The sequence below is a fragment of the Lactuca sativa genome, chromosome 9, assembly GCF_002870075.4.
Source record: "Lactuca sativa cultivar Salinas chromosome 9, Lsat_Salinas_v11, whole genome shotgun sequence".
In the NCBI taxonomy this organism is placed as follows: Eukaryota; Viridiplantae; Streptophyta; class Magnoliopsida; order Asterales; family Asteraceae; genus Lactuca; species Lactuca sativa.
In genome coordinates this window covers 45737289-45751098 of record NC_056631.2, presented here as the reverse complement: position 1 = coordinate 45751098, position 13810 = coordinate 45737289, and the positions used below count along the sequence as shown (strand labels likewise).

At 34.2% G+C, this 13810-nt stretch overlaps 1 long non-coding RNA gene across 1 annotated transcript; it reads right to left on the bottom strand.

The window, feature by feature from the left end:
* Window positions 1-5468: 5468 nt before the first annotated feature.
* On the bottom strand, window positions 5469-8177 carry LOC128128606 (uncharacterized). The gene is made up of 5 exons (XR_008226607.1): window positions 8019-8177; window positions 7745-7816; window positions 7075-7140; window positions 6591-6643; window positions 5469-6248 (listed from the first exon to the last, which is right to left on the bottom strand). It is a non-coding gene; the product is annotated as an uncharacterized LOC128128606 (long non-coding RNA).
* Window positions 8178-13810: the final 5633 nt, after the last annotated feature.

Sequence of the window (13810 nt, the reverse complement as noted above, 5' to 3'; positions counted from 1 at the left end):
GACCCTATGATTTTGAATTGTTCCTGTTTTGCCTATTTTACCCGGTCCATATTACTTGGTTGAGTCACATGCGTTTAACAATCATTAGTTTTTTCACAAACAGAAACATGACTCAAAGCAACATTACCTTCATAAACCAACTTTATGTTTCAAAAAGTAAATTTACCACGAGAGTAAGAATAATTCGTCTCATCAAACATCTTGTTTATGCATCTTCAGCAAAGACTTACTAAATTGATATGATTCTCATTGATGAACATATAATAACAATATTTTTCCTTTGATTTTTCTTCCAAATTCATTCTAACCACATATAACAATATATAAACTGGTTTTTATGCATTTGCAGAAGAAAGATCGAAGCAGAGGTTACTAATAGATGGGTTGAAAGATTTGAAAGTTTACTTAATGAGGATGGTTGTTCCTATATCCAAAATCCACATCTTCGTCTTAATCAAAACAAAATAGTTTTTTTGATAATGAAAACAAAATCAATATTTATATCACAACCAAAGTTACACCATGCAATGAGTGGATTGGATCACTTTATGAATTCTCTTTTGCAAACTTCAACACAATTTTGGATGGTGCCTTTGTTGAGAACAAACTTGTTGGTTAGTTTATATGTTATAATCTACTGATTTGTATAACGATGTTATGTTATTTACCATCACTCACCATACCAAAACTTTTATACTAATCTTCCATTTTTTTATCCTATATAATAGATGTTATTGGAGATGTTGTGAGATGCTTTCCAATTGTGAACAAGAAAAATAAATTATCAAAGAGAGTCAATTTGAGCTTGGAAGATCTAGAGTATGTTTACTTTTCAAAACTTTGTGTCAGATTTTACTTTATAATGTCATTTTATATTGTATAGTTATTATTTTTTTTTGGTTTTTGAAGAAGCAAACAAATAAATGTAACACTCTGGGATGGGTATGCACAACAGTTTGCTAACTATTTGGAAAATAACGAACAAACTCGTGTGGTAGTTGTTATTCAATGCGAATAATTATCTTATTATAGAGGCGTGTTCATTACTTTGATTAACAACTTACACCTTAAAAAAATATTAAAGTATTATTCTTCCTTTTACTATAAATGAATATATATTTATACTAACTTCATTATGCATTATTTCAGAACTTTTCTCCGTCAAAATTGCTTCACTACGACTAGGATCTTCATCAATGATCCTATTTTAAAGCAACAAAAATAACATCTTTATTGTTAAGATTTCTTGCCAAAGCCAATCCTTAAAGCACATCTGCTAATTGTAGCAACGCTTCGTCCTCTCTCCTCTACTCTGCAAATGACAATTTCATTCATAAGTTTGATTTTTATGTTATTGCCGATCTCTAACAAGTAGATGAGGTTTATGTACTTAACTTTCATTTATGAAATATACATTATGTCAAATAGTTTTTGGATTATTTTTACCCTTATATTTCATTTTATTGTTTTATTATATAATATAAACTTACATCAATATTTCTCAGAAAAAACATTGATTGTTATGGTACGATTAAGCATCTATGTACTCTATAGTTCTTTCATGTCACAACAATAAGGCAGAAAGAGGTGTTAGTAACCATTAAAGATGAAAATTTAAGATATAATTTAAGAATATTATATAAAGTGTAAATTGTAGATTTGTGATATTTATTTATATGAAAAATATGTTGTTCGATTTCTTGATTAAATACCTGGCTTTTTTTTTTTGTAATTTGATTTTGGCAAGTTTGATCTAAATTTGATAATTGAAATAAGTTGGAAAGACATGTGCTAACGATTTTGAATTTGACTGCCCTCCAGAAACCAACCGTAGCCTCATAACCGTTCCCTCATATCTCAGTTGGTCTTAACATTTCCCCAAATTCAGCTACAAGAAGTCATTGATGCACTTCTTGAATCAATCCTCTAAACTGAATTTTATTTTTTTTAATTGGATGTAGTGACCAAAATGCAAGATTTGTGAAAGTTCATTATTATTTATTAGTGTTAACTTTTGGCAAATTATGAAACTAATATTATATTTTTGTTCATAACATGTTTTTTTTATAATAATTTCTTTGATCGAAATATATATATATATATATATATATATATATATATATATATATATATATATATATATATATATATGATTGGGTGTAACCTGAAAAATCATATTTTAATTCTTATAAGAAAAAAATACTTTAAAATTTATCAAATTACAATGTCTGAATTTGATGTTTATGGTTATGGCAATGCATTTAAATTGTAGTGTTTATCGAATTTCTTTGCATAATTTAACGTTGTTGGTAAATATAACAACTTATTGTTGCTTTTGATTTTACATGATCAATATGAAAAGAGCCATATAAGCCTTCGTGGGGGTTGATACATCAAACAAAGTGAGTTCATCAAGCTACTATACAACATGTTTAATAAAGAAGTCACATCATGTTGTGATAAACAATGATCATAGTGGATTATTTATGTTAAAAATTAATGTATTAAAAAAACCAAATTTCTCTAATATAAATATTATATATATTTATTTAACAATTTAGTTAAAAAACTCTAAAAATGAATCTAACTAATATTTTTTATTAAAATTTCACTTAAGACAATGCTACCTATTAATATGTGATATATATTTAATTTATGTTTCCCGCATTTAACGCATGTCAGTTATTCTTAATTCTTAATTGTAATAACATTCTTGAAATAATATGAGATATCCATGTATAAATTTTTTAACATGATATCCATGTATATATATATATATATATATATATATATATATATATATATATATATATATATATATATATATATATATATATATATATATGTATGTATGTATGTATGTATGTATGTATGTATATATATATATGAAAATGAATTTTTTGAAAGAATCACGTTTCACGTTCCGATTTATCAATTTTTGGCATAACGTTTGACATATTTATTTGAAATTGTAGATGCTATAAATATTTATTTATATTGTACATACAACAATCTTGTCATAATAATATGGAAAGCAACGTTTTGACTAAGAGATTGTTGTTCTTAATATATATAAAAACTGGGCATGAACAATTGTAGAACATTGACTAGTATTTTTTTTAAAGATTACGTTTTGATATTAGGAATTAGAACTCTACATGTTTTAGATGTATTATTAAAAACACGATCGGTAACCTATTTTGACCCGTTTGTTACATCATAATAATTAAATTGGACACTGAAATTGAAATATTAATTTATCGTTGGATATCTTATTAAAATAAATAGTATAACAAATGAAATAATTAATGTTTTTTTTTTCATAATTTAAAGGATCAACGTCTAATAACAGTTGTGTGTATATCAAAACAATTCGTTTTATACATAAATATGTTGATTGTACGTACAATGTTTATGATAAAAGGACAAAAAATAACAAAAACACCTTGTCTTAGTTATTATTGTTAGAGTTTTGCTATTATTTTGTGTTTTGGTTGTACACAATTTGATTTACAGTTTTATAGCAAATGAAATATGTTCAAAATAAATATTAAAACAAACAAACAAAAAAAAACAAATTAGCCATTTTCGTAGGACCAAGTCTTTTAAACAGAAAACTAACAGAAAAGTGGGAAAATGGAACATCGCCATGTGGGAAATTTTACAAGTAAACGTGGAAAGTAACGTGTCTAGTAAGCGTACAAGATTCCCTCAAAGTGAAAAGGCCGTGCATGAATATTTTTTTAAACAAGAAACCAATTGCAACATTTTACTTCATATATATTTTAATAAAAATAAATGCCCTACATTGTTACAACCTTTTTTTTTACAATTTTCTTACAAACTTACATTTTTAATACATTTTCTACGTCTTCGTTTAATGCATATTATTAGTTATGTCGTTTTTACGTGTTATAATGGTCGTTTTTATGAAATTAAATTGCTATATTTTGCTAAAAGAGCCTATATAATGGTGAATTTTATTTATTAAATTGATATTATCTGATCCTAATATGGTTATACGGAGCCTATATATAATATATTCATATCAAACCGGATAATCCGGTCCATATATTGTATAAAACCGGTTTGGTTTTTGTTTTTGATAAAATCCGAACTGGATAAAAATAAAAATCAGGATCGGATATGCTCATATGCAACCCATATCCATTTATTTTGTCAAAGTGTAAAATGGCAAAAATATCGACTTTAAGAGGATGTTTAGCCCATTTAGAAGTTGGGTTAAAAATAAGGACAAGCCCAAATCTTATAAAACGAAGAGTAAAAGAATACAAAAAGTTGTTTGTATTGTTTAAGAATATTTAGTGATAATAAAAGGGAATGAATTATGTATTACGGATAAAAGTAAATTTAAAAAGACTTAAAAGTGAAATGTTCGGACTAATAAAATAAAGGCAAAAAGAAGGGACTTCTTTTTGTAATTTAGAAATGACTAGCTATTGGAAGTGAAATTGAAAATATCAAAACACACACACATGACACAACACACACATCTCATGTGTGTGCGATCATGGAATACAAAGATAGGTGACACCGTGAGAGAGATATCAAGAGGACAACCACTACGGAGACGACATATATGTAGCAAATATATGCCTAAATTTTGTTTTTTTTTTCTTTTATTATACAATAGCAATTAAAATTACATCCAAATATAAGTTCACCCAAGAAGATTATGGGGTTAACATGGAGAAAGACAATTGGTTCGCGTGAGGTGATGGCAATTCATTGGTGGGGAAGGGGTCCTTCGGGTGAGGGTTTTCAAGTAGAGAAGTGGGAAGTGTGCGAGATGGGGTGTAGGATCGACCCCATGATTTCAGAGACCCTGTTCAATTCAGTAAAAATAAGCACTAAATTTTATAAATTATAAAAATATAGAAATAAATTTCTAGGTTTTCATTTTGTCTCGAAATATACTTTTATGACAAAATTTCAATCAATAAATTGCATAATATATACAATTCCAGGAGGCATGTGAATTGCTAATTGCTAATCCAAGAGGCATGTTAACTGCTAAATATCCTAAATTCTTAATGTGAAGTAGAATTATGATTTTGAGTCTTGAGCAATCAAACAGATTCTGAATGTAAAAATCTCAATTAGAGAGAAATACTTTAGAAATGAGTAAATTATAATTTAAAGCTATTAAATTGAAACCATAAAGATAAAAAGTTAGAATAGAAACATAATTCATTTAGTGATTTTAAAAGATTGTCGAGTTGAATTCTGATCAGGATCGAAGAAGATTAGAAGAGTCAAATATAAGAGCAGATGATTGTGAGCTTCTAAGGCCGAAGATTAAAGATAAGAACTGAGAAGAAAGTTTCTGAATTCGTGATTACGACTATAAATTTTGGATTGTGATTGTGATTCATACATCAAAATGAGAGTATGAGACATTGAAACTGAAATGATTACCGGTTAGTCACTTACCAATAATGTGAATAGTTGCCCTTAGTTTCAAATGTATCACCAATTGACAATTGATCATCGAGAAACTCATGCGACATTCTCGTTTTCCAATTTCCAGATTAACTTCACACGTCTCGAGTTCCGAGTACATGAAGTTGTGAACATTAATTAACCTAAAGAGACTTGAGCCTAAAAAAATATAGACTGGTATTAAGTAGGACAAAAAATTTAGGTCTCTAAAGAAGAATGGGCCCTTTTCAAAGGCACTTTCCGCACTCCTCTTGGGTCGGCCACGATGGGGTGATCTTGGTTGGTGGACCCAACCAGTTTTATAAAATCATGGAATATTGATTAAAGTAACTATTATATTGTTAAATTAAAGAAAATAATCTCAATTTGTTTTTTTAAATGACAAACTAGTATGGAATAGGGCATTTCGGGCCCGAGTTTAGTCGAGTCCCTCCTCCTTTGTTTAACCCGACTCGATACTATGGTCCCATATTTTGACAATTTTTGGAAGATTGACATTTCGGTAAATTTGTCAATGGGGCGGGTTTGTAGCGAACCACCATTGATCCAAACCATTTTAAAATTTTGAAAAGATGATCCGCCCCGATCCATTAACACTCAATGTAACAACGTGAATTTCCAAAACAATTTTTTTCATTTTTAAAACATAATTTCATTCATAAGAAATATCAAAATCCAATGTAACACATGTCCACCAAATAAAACAATCCCAAGATCTCAAATACATAAAACTCCATCAATGTGTACAGATCATGCCGGCGCCTTCCTGCGATCATCGCTGGTACCTGAAACACATATCACATAAACGGTAAGCATAAATGCTAAGTGAGTTCCCCAAAATACCACATACGCACATACGCCACTCAAGGCTATAACTTTACAAGACCTTCCAGTCCATGTGTCTCAGGGGACTTCCATCCCATAGTCCTGGTAGACCTTCCGGTAAGTATCATCTTGACCTTCCGGCCCATACACTGTTGACCTTCCGGTCGATATCATAATACTCATAACATAACATAGCACATACATATCATATAATAGCATGCATCACATACTCATCATAGCACATAAGACCTTCCAGTCACACATAATTACCACTCTAGGTAAAGTATAGTGAGAAGACTCACCTCGTACGATGTCGGATAACCTTTCGTGCTCGACAACCCGACCTAGCCTCCTCCTATCAACATGATAACATCTCTAATCAATACTTTCTCTTGTCCTCATTTCTAAAGAATGGGTAGAAGACCATTCCACCCCTCCCTGACCTCTCTTGAACCAACTTGACCGAAACCCTAAGGTCAACTGAAGTCAACCCTAGTCAACGGTCAAACTTTGATCAAACTCGTCGAGTGCACTCATGTGACTCGGCGAGCCCATGCATGTCCTCTTAATTGTGACATCCCCATTTTCATGGCCAGAAAAGACCGATTTTGTTTATGCTTTATAAAAATCAGAGTACTTCATTTTATAAAAATGTTGCGGAATTTGTTCCCAGAAAAACATGGTAAATACGTTATTAAAACATTTTCGAAGAAACGTATTTATTTCATTTTAAAACGTTTGGGATGTCATCGTTAATACAGAAACATAAGCATAAACAGAACTTACAATTATTTACACTAGTGATCTACATCTCTTTAAATCTCTCAGTGTAATGTCACTTCATATCAACACCTGTGATATAAATAAACTGAGTGGGTCAGGTTGGAAACCTGGTGAGCACATAGGGTTTTCAACCCACAATAATATAGTTATTATTTTTAAACATCAAGCAATCAACCCAATTACCCATTCCCGTTATCCTCACATTACGTCCCTAAAACATCTAACACAAGGGACTTAGTCAAAGGACTATCATTGGGATGGAGTGTACCTGGTGAGCACACAGTTCATACAGTTCGAATGAACACACAGTTCGAATAAACACACAGTTCAAATAAACACCTACAGGTTGCGAGCCTGCTAGTGTTCCACTGGACTGTCTAGAATAGTCCGTGGTCGTCATCTATACTCCGCTAGATGACTAGATCATCAAGAACAGCTATAACGAGGCCTCTCATTATTTCATTTTATCACACAGCAACTAATACATCTACCCATGTTTTACCCTAACATTTTCGTAGATATAAAATACATATATAGTTTAAATCATTGAAAACATGTATAAATCGTTCATCCAGCATAGATAGCAAGTATACAGATAATATACACACACAGCACGTAATTTATATAAAATACTTCATATCTATGTGTAAGCTGAAAGTAACTATGCACTCACCTGGTAAGGTGGTGACTCGGCACTCGGACAGCTCTTCGTTACTTCTTAAAACAATTTTTCCTTGACCAAAACCTTGTATTAATACCACTAGAGTTTAGTTTTAACGTTAATCGCGACTAATTAATAGCCTAGCTATTATTACTATTATATAAGCGTTAAATAACAATCAATATAACTCATAATAATAGCCCAAATAATTATTTTAAGGTCCTAATAATGTTACTATAATTAAATAAAAGCTATATTAAATATAGTATAGGCGTAACTCACTTACAATGGGTTTTTATTAAAAACCGGGCTTCGCTGGAGCAGCGTTTCCGAGCCGAAAGCTTTTCTTCTCGGAGCCGTCGGGCGCTCCGGGGCTTTTTTCTCGTGATAGGGAGGTTCCCTAGACTTGGGAGGGGTTTAGGGAGGCTAGAGAGAAGTTAGAGAGAGAAAGAGAGGCTTATGGTGTGAAGAAAATATGAGGAGTTCACCCTTGTATTTATAGGAGTTTTATAGTAAAGTAGTCTCTAAGCTTCGTCCGTAACTTTTGCATACGAGCTCCGTTTTTGTCTGTCTTTTTACCGTTGAGTTCCTATTAATGAGATCTTCAACTTTCATTTAGACCTCGTTGGCTAATTCTCATTCTATCTCGGATTTACAAAACTGTATCGAATTCGCCGCGCTCGAAAAGTAGGGACTAAGCTTCGTCCATAACTTTTGCATACGAGTTCCATTTTTGTCTGTCTTTTTACCGTTGAGTTCCTATTAATGAGATCTTCAACTCTCATTTAGACCTCGTTGGCTAATTCTCATTCTATCTCGTATTTACAAAACGGTATCGAATTCGCCGCGCTCGAAAAGTAGGGACTAAGCTTCGTCCATAACTTTTGCATACGAGCTCTATTATCGACGTTCTTTATATCCACGCGTTGGTATTTATGAGTACTACAACTTTCATTCAGATCCCGTCGGCTAAAAGTCGACCGATCTAAAATTCAGATTTCGGGCTGTGCACTGCTGTGTTAAATCTTCGAAAAATCATAACTTCCTCATACGAAGTCAAATTTGGGCGTTCTTTTTATCGATGTTCTTAGTTTAACATATTATACGACTTTCATTTAGAGCGCTAAGGCTAAATCTCGTTCTATCGTAAATTCACTATTTACGCTTCTCGGTATCGTGCCGGTTCTGTCGCGAAACTTCGACGGGTCATAACTTCTTTGTTATAACTCGGATTTCGGCGTTCTTTATATGTACGGAAACCTTGTAACATACTCTACAAATTGGTTAAGATTATTTATTCTAAATAATCTTTTATCAAAAAGTCGTTTTCGACCCCTATTGCCTCTAATTTGACTAGCCCGGATTTACGGGCGTTACAATTATCTCCCTCTTAGGATGATTACGTCCCAGAATCATCAACGAAATAGGGTTCTTATAATGACTCCATACGTCATCTCTTCATCCTAGGTAATTATAACTTATGTATTCCTTCAAGTTTATTTCTTAGACTCATTGACTGTAAGCAGTACTTAATCGTACACCTGCTCTCTACCTCAGGTTAGACTCCAAATTATGACCTTTAAGTCATAATTCTGATCCTTAATGGATACGAACTTGAGATGAGTTCTTTTGTTACTATAATGGACTGATGTGTCATATTCTAATGACCTATCATCATATGTTGCAACTCTTAGACTGAGGTCTTTTAGAGTTAAATTCTAAAACAGACTATGCCTTCCTTCATGTTTTAATGTGATATAATCACACTTTAACATTTAGGCAATTCTGGCTACCAACTCTTTTAACAACGAGCACGATACTTCTATTGATCGCTTTGATTTCAATCGTTTGGTTTAAGTCGGACGCTACATTAAACTTGGTTCTCTGTAACCTACTCATCGTAGTCGGACTCAATGGGATATGACCACTAGGGTCGGGATAACAACAATCTTCTTAGTCATTACCGAAACAATGGTAACGACATACTTGAATAAAACGAAATCAATTACTAGCTTCTTGGTAACCTTGTGACTTTCCCTGATCCAAGTGTGAGTCCTGTGCTTCCGGTAGTATAGGCCTCTACTACCATTCACACCTACTCATACTCGTTCCAAGTATTGTCCCGTAGTTTTTCCAAGTCACCATACAGGAAAACCACACAGAAACTTAACACATAAAATATCAAAATGAAGGTTTTATATTATTCCTTGAAACGATTACATGGGTGTTCAAGTTCACCTTAGATTATGCCTCTAATAGGCTACATCATATGACACTATCTATATGGCTTCTTCATAACTCGATTTCTATATATCCATCCTTACTCCTAATTCCTTGCATTGTCAGCTGCTTCGTCAAGGACCATTTGAAATGCTCTTGCCTTTGGTTTTAGCGGCACATTTGGCTTTGTAGCCCCTTCCCTCTTTGGGAAATCTTGCTTGAAGTGCCCTTCCTCGTTACATTCGTAGCACACCCTTTTGTTGAATTTACACTCGTTGGCATAATGCCCATGCTTCCCACACTTGAAACAAGTCACCTCCTCACCGCATTTTCCAGAGTGTTTCTTTTTTTCACTTCTCGCACCATCTTTCTTCGTTCCCCCCTCTAAACTTCCTGGTATTGGACTTGCTTCTCTCATCGGGCTTTGCAGACCCCTCAAACTTCCTCTTTTCACCAACCTCAATCTTGTTGGCAGCTCTTCCCTTAATCATATCTTCCACAGACTTGGCAGCCCAGATAGCTGCCTCCAGAGTAGGTGCCTGACGCACTGGCACCGCGTACTCCCATGGAAGTCCCTTTGCGTACTTGTCGATTTTCGTCAGCTCATCCGGAACAAGGCGCAAGGCAAACTCCATCTTCTTTGTGAAGTTGTTGGTATATTCATCAATTGACATGCTTCCCTTCTTCAGGGTTAGAAACTGGTTCTCTAGCTCGAGCAGGTTTTGAGCTGAGTAGTACTTTCGTTTGAATTGTACCAAAAATTCTGCCCATGTCAATTGCAGGGGCTTGTTGGGGCTTAAAGTCTTCCCCAAGGTATTCCACCAACATACAGCGCCTCCTCGAAACTGACACACTGCAAACGTGGTCTGTAGCTTCCCTCTGCAACCGCATGTCATGAAAGCTAACTCCATCTCCGAAATCCAATCCATGACCCCGATCGGATCCTCCTTTCCAGTGAAAGTCGATGGCTTGCAAGTCAGAAAATCCTTGTACTTGCATCCATTCCTCTCGACTTCATCATCTTGGTTGTTTTGTTGAACTATTGGTGGGTTGACTTAACCAACAGTTCCACTGTAGTCTCCTTCCTCAGTCTGCCCTTCGTTCAACTCGGGCTGTTCGATCTGAATAGTGGCTTCCTCTCGATTTTGTTGGAGCAAATGTCTAGTTTCCTCCATTTGACGATCCAACATCGCTTGGATCATCGCTTGCACTCCGGCCATTGTGACTGGCTCAGCAGTGGCTTCCATCACCGGTATTTGCTCAATCACTGGGGGTTGGTTTCTGTTCCCATTTGCATTCACGTTTCCGCTACGGGTTCTTGCCATCTTGATCTATACATCGAATAAGGTGAATCTAGACCTTTACTTAGGATTGACGTTTAAATCACTCTTATCACTTCGAAACGTTTACATGCTAGTTCTAATATCGTAGTTGTACGTTTAGAATCCTAAACACATAAGGTTTCCAGATCCGGTCGGCAACAGACCATAGATCCGAACAACTAACAGCATATCAGGCACAAGTATTTAGCACATAAAAGCATTTTAGGCATAATTCCTAAAATAAGCTAGTGTTCACACCTCAAAATCATCGCTTAGCATTCTAAGTTTAAGTCTATAAATAAATCCATATTCCTAGTTCGCTTAAACTAATGCTCTGATACCAACTGTGACATCCCCATTTTCATGGCCAGAAAAGACCGATTTTGTTTATGCTTTATAAAAATCAGAGTACTTCATTTTATAAAAATGTTGCGGAATTTGTTCCCAGAAAAACATGGTAAATACGTTATTAAAACATTTTCGAAGAAACGTATTTATTTCATTTTAAAACGTTTGGGATGTCATCGTTAATACAGAAACATAAGCATAAACAGAACTTACAATTATTTACACTAGTGATCTACATCTCTTTAAATCTCTCAGTGTAATGTCACTTCATATCAACACCTGTGATATAAATAAACTGAGTGGGTCAGGTTGGAAACCTGGTGAGCACATAGGGTTTTCAACCCACAATAATATAGTTATTATTTTTAAACATCAAGCAATCAACCCAATTACCCATTCCCGTTATCCTCACATTACGTCCCTAAAACATCTAACACAAGGGACTTAGTCAAAGGACTATCATTGGGATGGAGTGTACCTGGTGAGCACACAGTTCATACAGTTCGAATGAACACACAGTTCGAATAAACACACAGTTCAAATAAACACCTACAGGTTGCGAGCCTGCTAGTGTTCCACTGGACTGTCTAGAATAGTCCGTGGTCGTCATCTATACTCCGCTAGATGACTAGATCATCAAGAACAGCTATAACGAGGCCTCTCATTATTTCATTTTATCACACAGCAACTAATACATCTACCCATGTTTTACCCTAACATTTTCGTAGATATAAAATACATATATAGTTTAAATCATTGAAAACATGTATAAATCGTTCATCCAGCATAGATAGCAAGTATACAGATAATATACACACACAGCACGTAATTTATATAAAATACTTCATATCTATGTGTAAGCTGAAAGTAACTATGCACTCACCTGGTAAGGTGGTGACTCGGCACTCGGACAGCTCTTCGTTACTTCTTAAAACAATTTTTCCTTGACCAAAACCTTGTATTAATACCACTAGAGTTTAGTTTTAACGTTAATCGCGACTAATTAATAGCCTAGCTATTATTACTATTATATAAGCGTTAAATAACAATCAATATAACTCATAATAATAGCCCAAATAATTATTTTAAGGTCCTAATAATGTTACTATAATTAAATAAAAGCTATATTAAATATAGTATAGGCGTAACTCACTTACAATGGGTTTTTATTAAAAACCGGGCTTCGCTGGAGCAGCGTTTCCGAGCCGAAAGCTTTTCTTCTCGGAGCCGTCGGGCGCTCCGGGGCTTTTTTCTCGTGATAGGGAGGTTCCCTAGACTTGGGAGGGGTTTAGGGAGGCTAGAGAGAAGTTAGAGAGAGAAAGAGAGGCTTATGGTGTGAAGAAAATATGAGGAGTTCACCCTTGTATTTATAGGAGTTTTATAGTAAAGTAGTCTCTAAGCTTCGTCCGTAACTTTTGCATACGAGCTCCGTTTTTGTCTGTCTTTTTACCGTTGAGTTCCTATTAATGAGATCTTCAACTTTCATTTAGACCTCGTTGGCTAATTCTCATTCTATCTCGGATTTACAAAACTGTATCGAATTCGTCGCGCTCGAAAAGTAGGGACTAAGCTTCGTCCATAACTTTTGCATACGAGTTCCATTTTTGTCTGTCTTTTTACCGTTGAGTTCCTATTAATGATATCTTCAACTCTTATTTAGACCTCGTTGGCTAATTCTCATTCTATCTCGTATTTACAAAACTGTATCGAATTCGCCGCGCTCGAAAAGTAGGGACTAAGCTTCGTCCATAACTTTTGCATACGAGCTCTATTATCGACGTTCTTTATATCCACGCGTTGGTATTTATGAGTACTACAACTTTCATTCAGATCCCGTCGGCTAAAAGTCGACCGATCTAAAATTCAGATTTCGGGCTGTGTACTGCTGTGTTAAATCTTCGAAAAATCATAACTTCCTCATACGAAGTCAAATTTGGGCGTTCTTTTTATCGATGTTCTTAGTTTAACATATTATACGACTTTCATTTAGAGCGCTAAGGCTAAATCTCGTTCTATCGTAAATTCACTATTTACGCTTCTCGGTATCGTGTCGGTTCTGTCGCGAAACTTCGACGGGTCATAACTTCTTTGTTATAACTCGGATTTCGGCGTTCTTTATATGTACGGAAACCTTGTAACATACTCTACAAATTGGTTGAGGTTATTTATTCTAAATAATCTTTTGTCA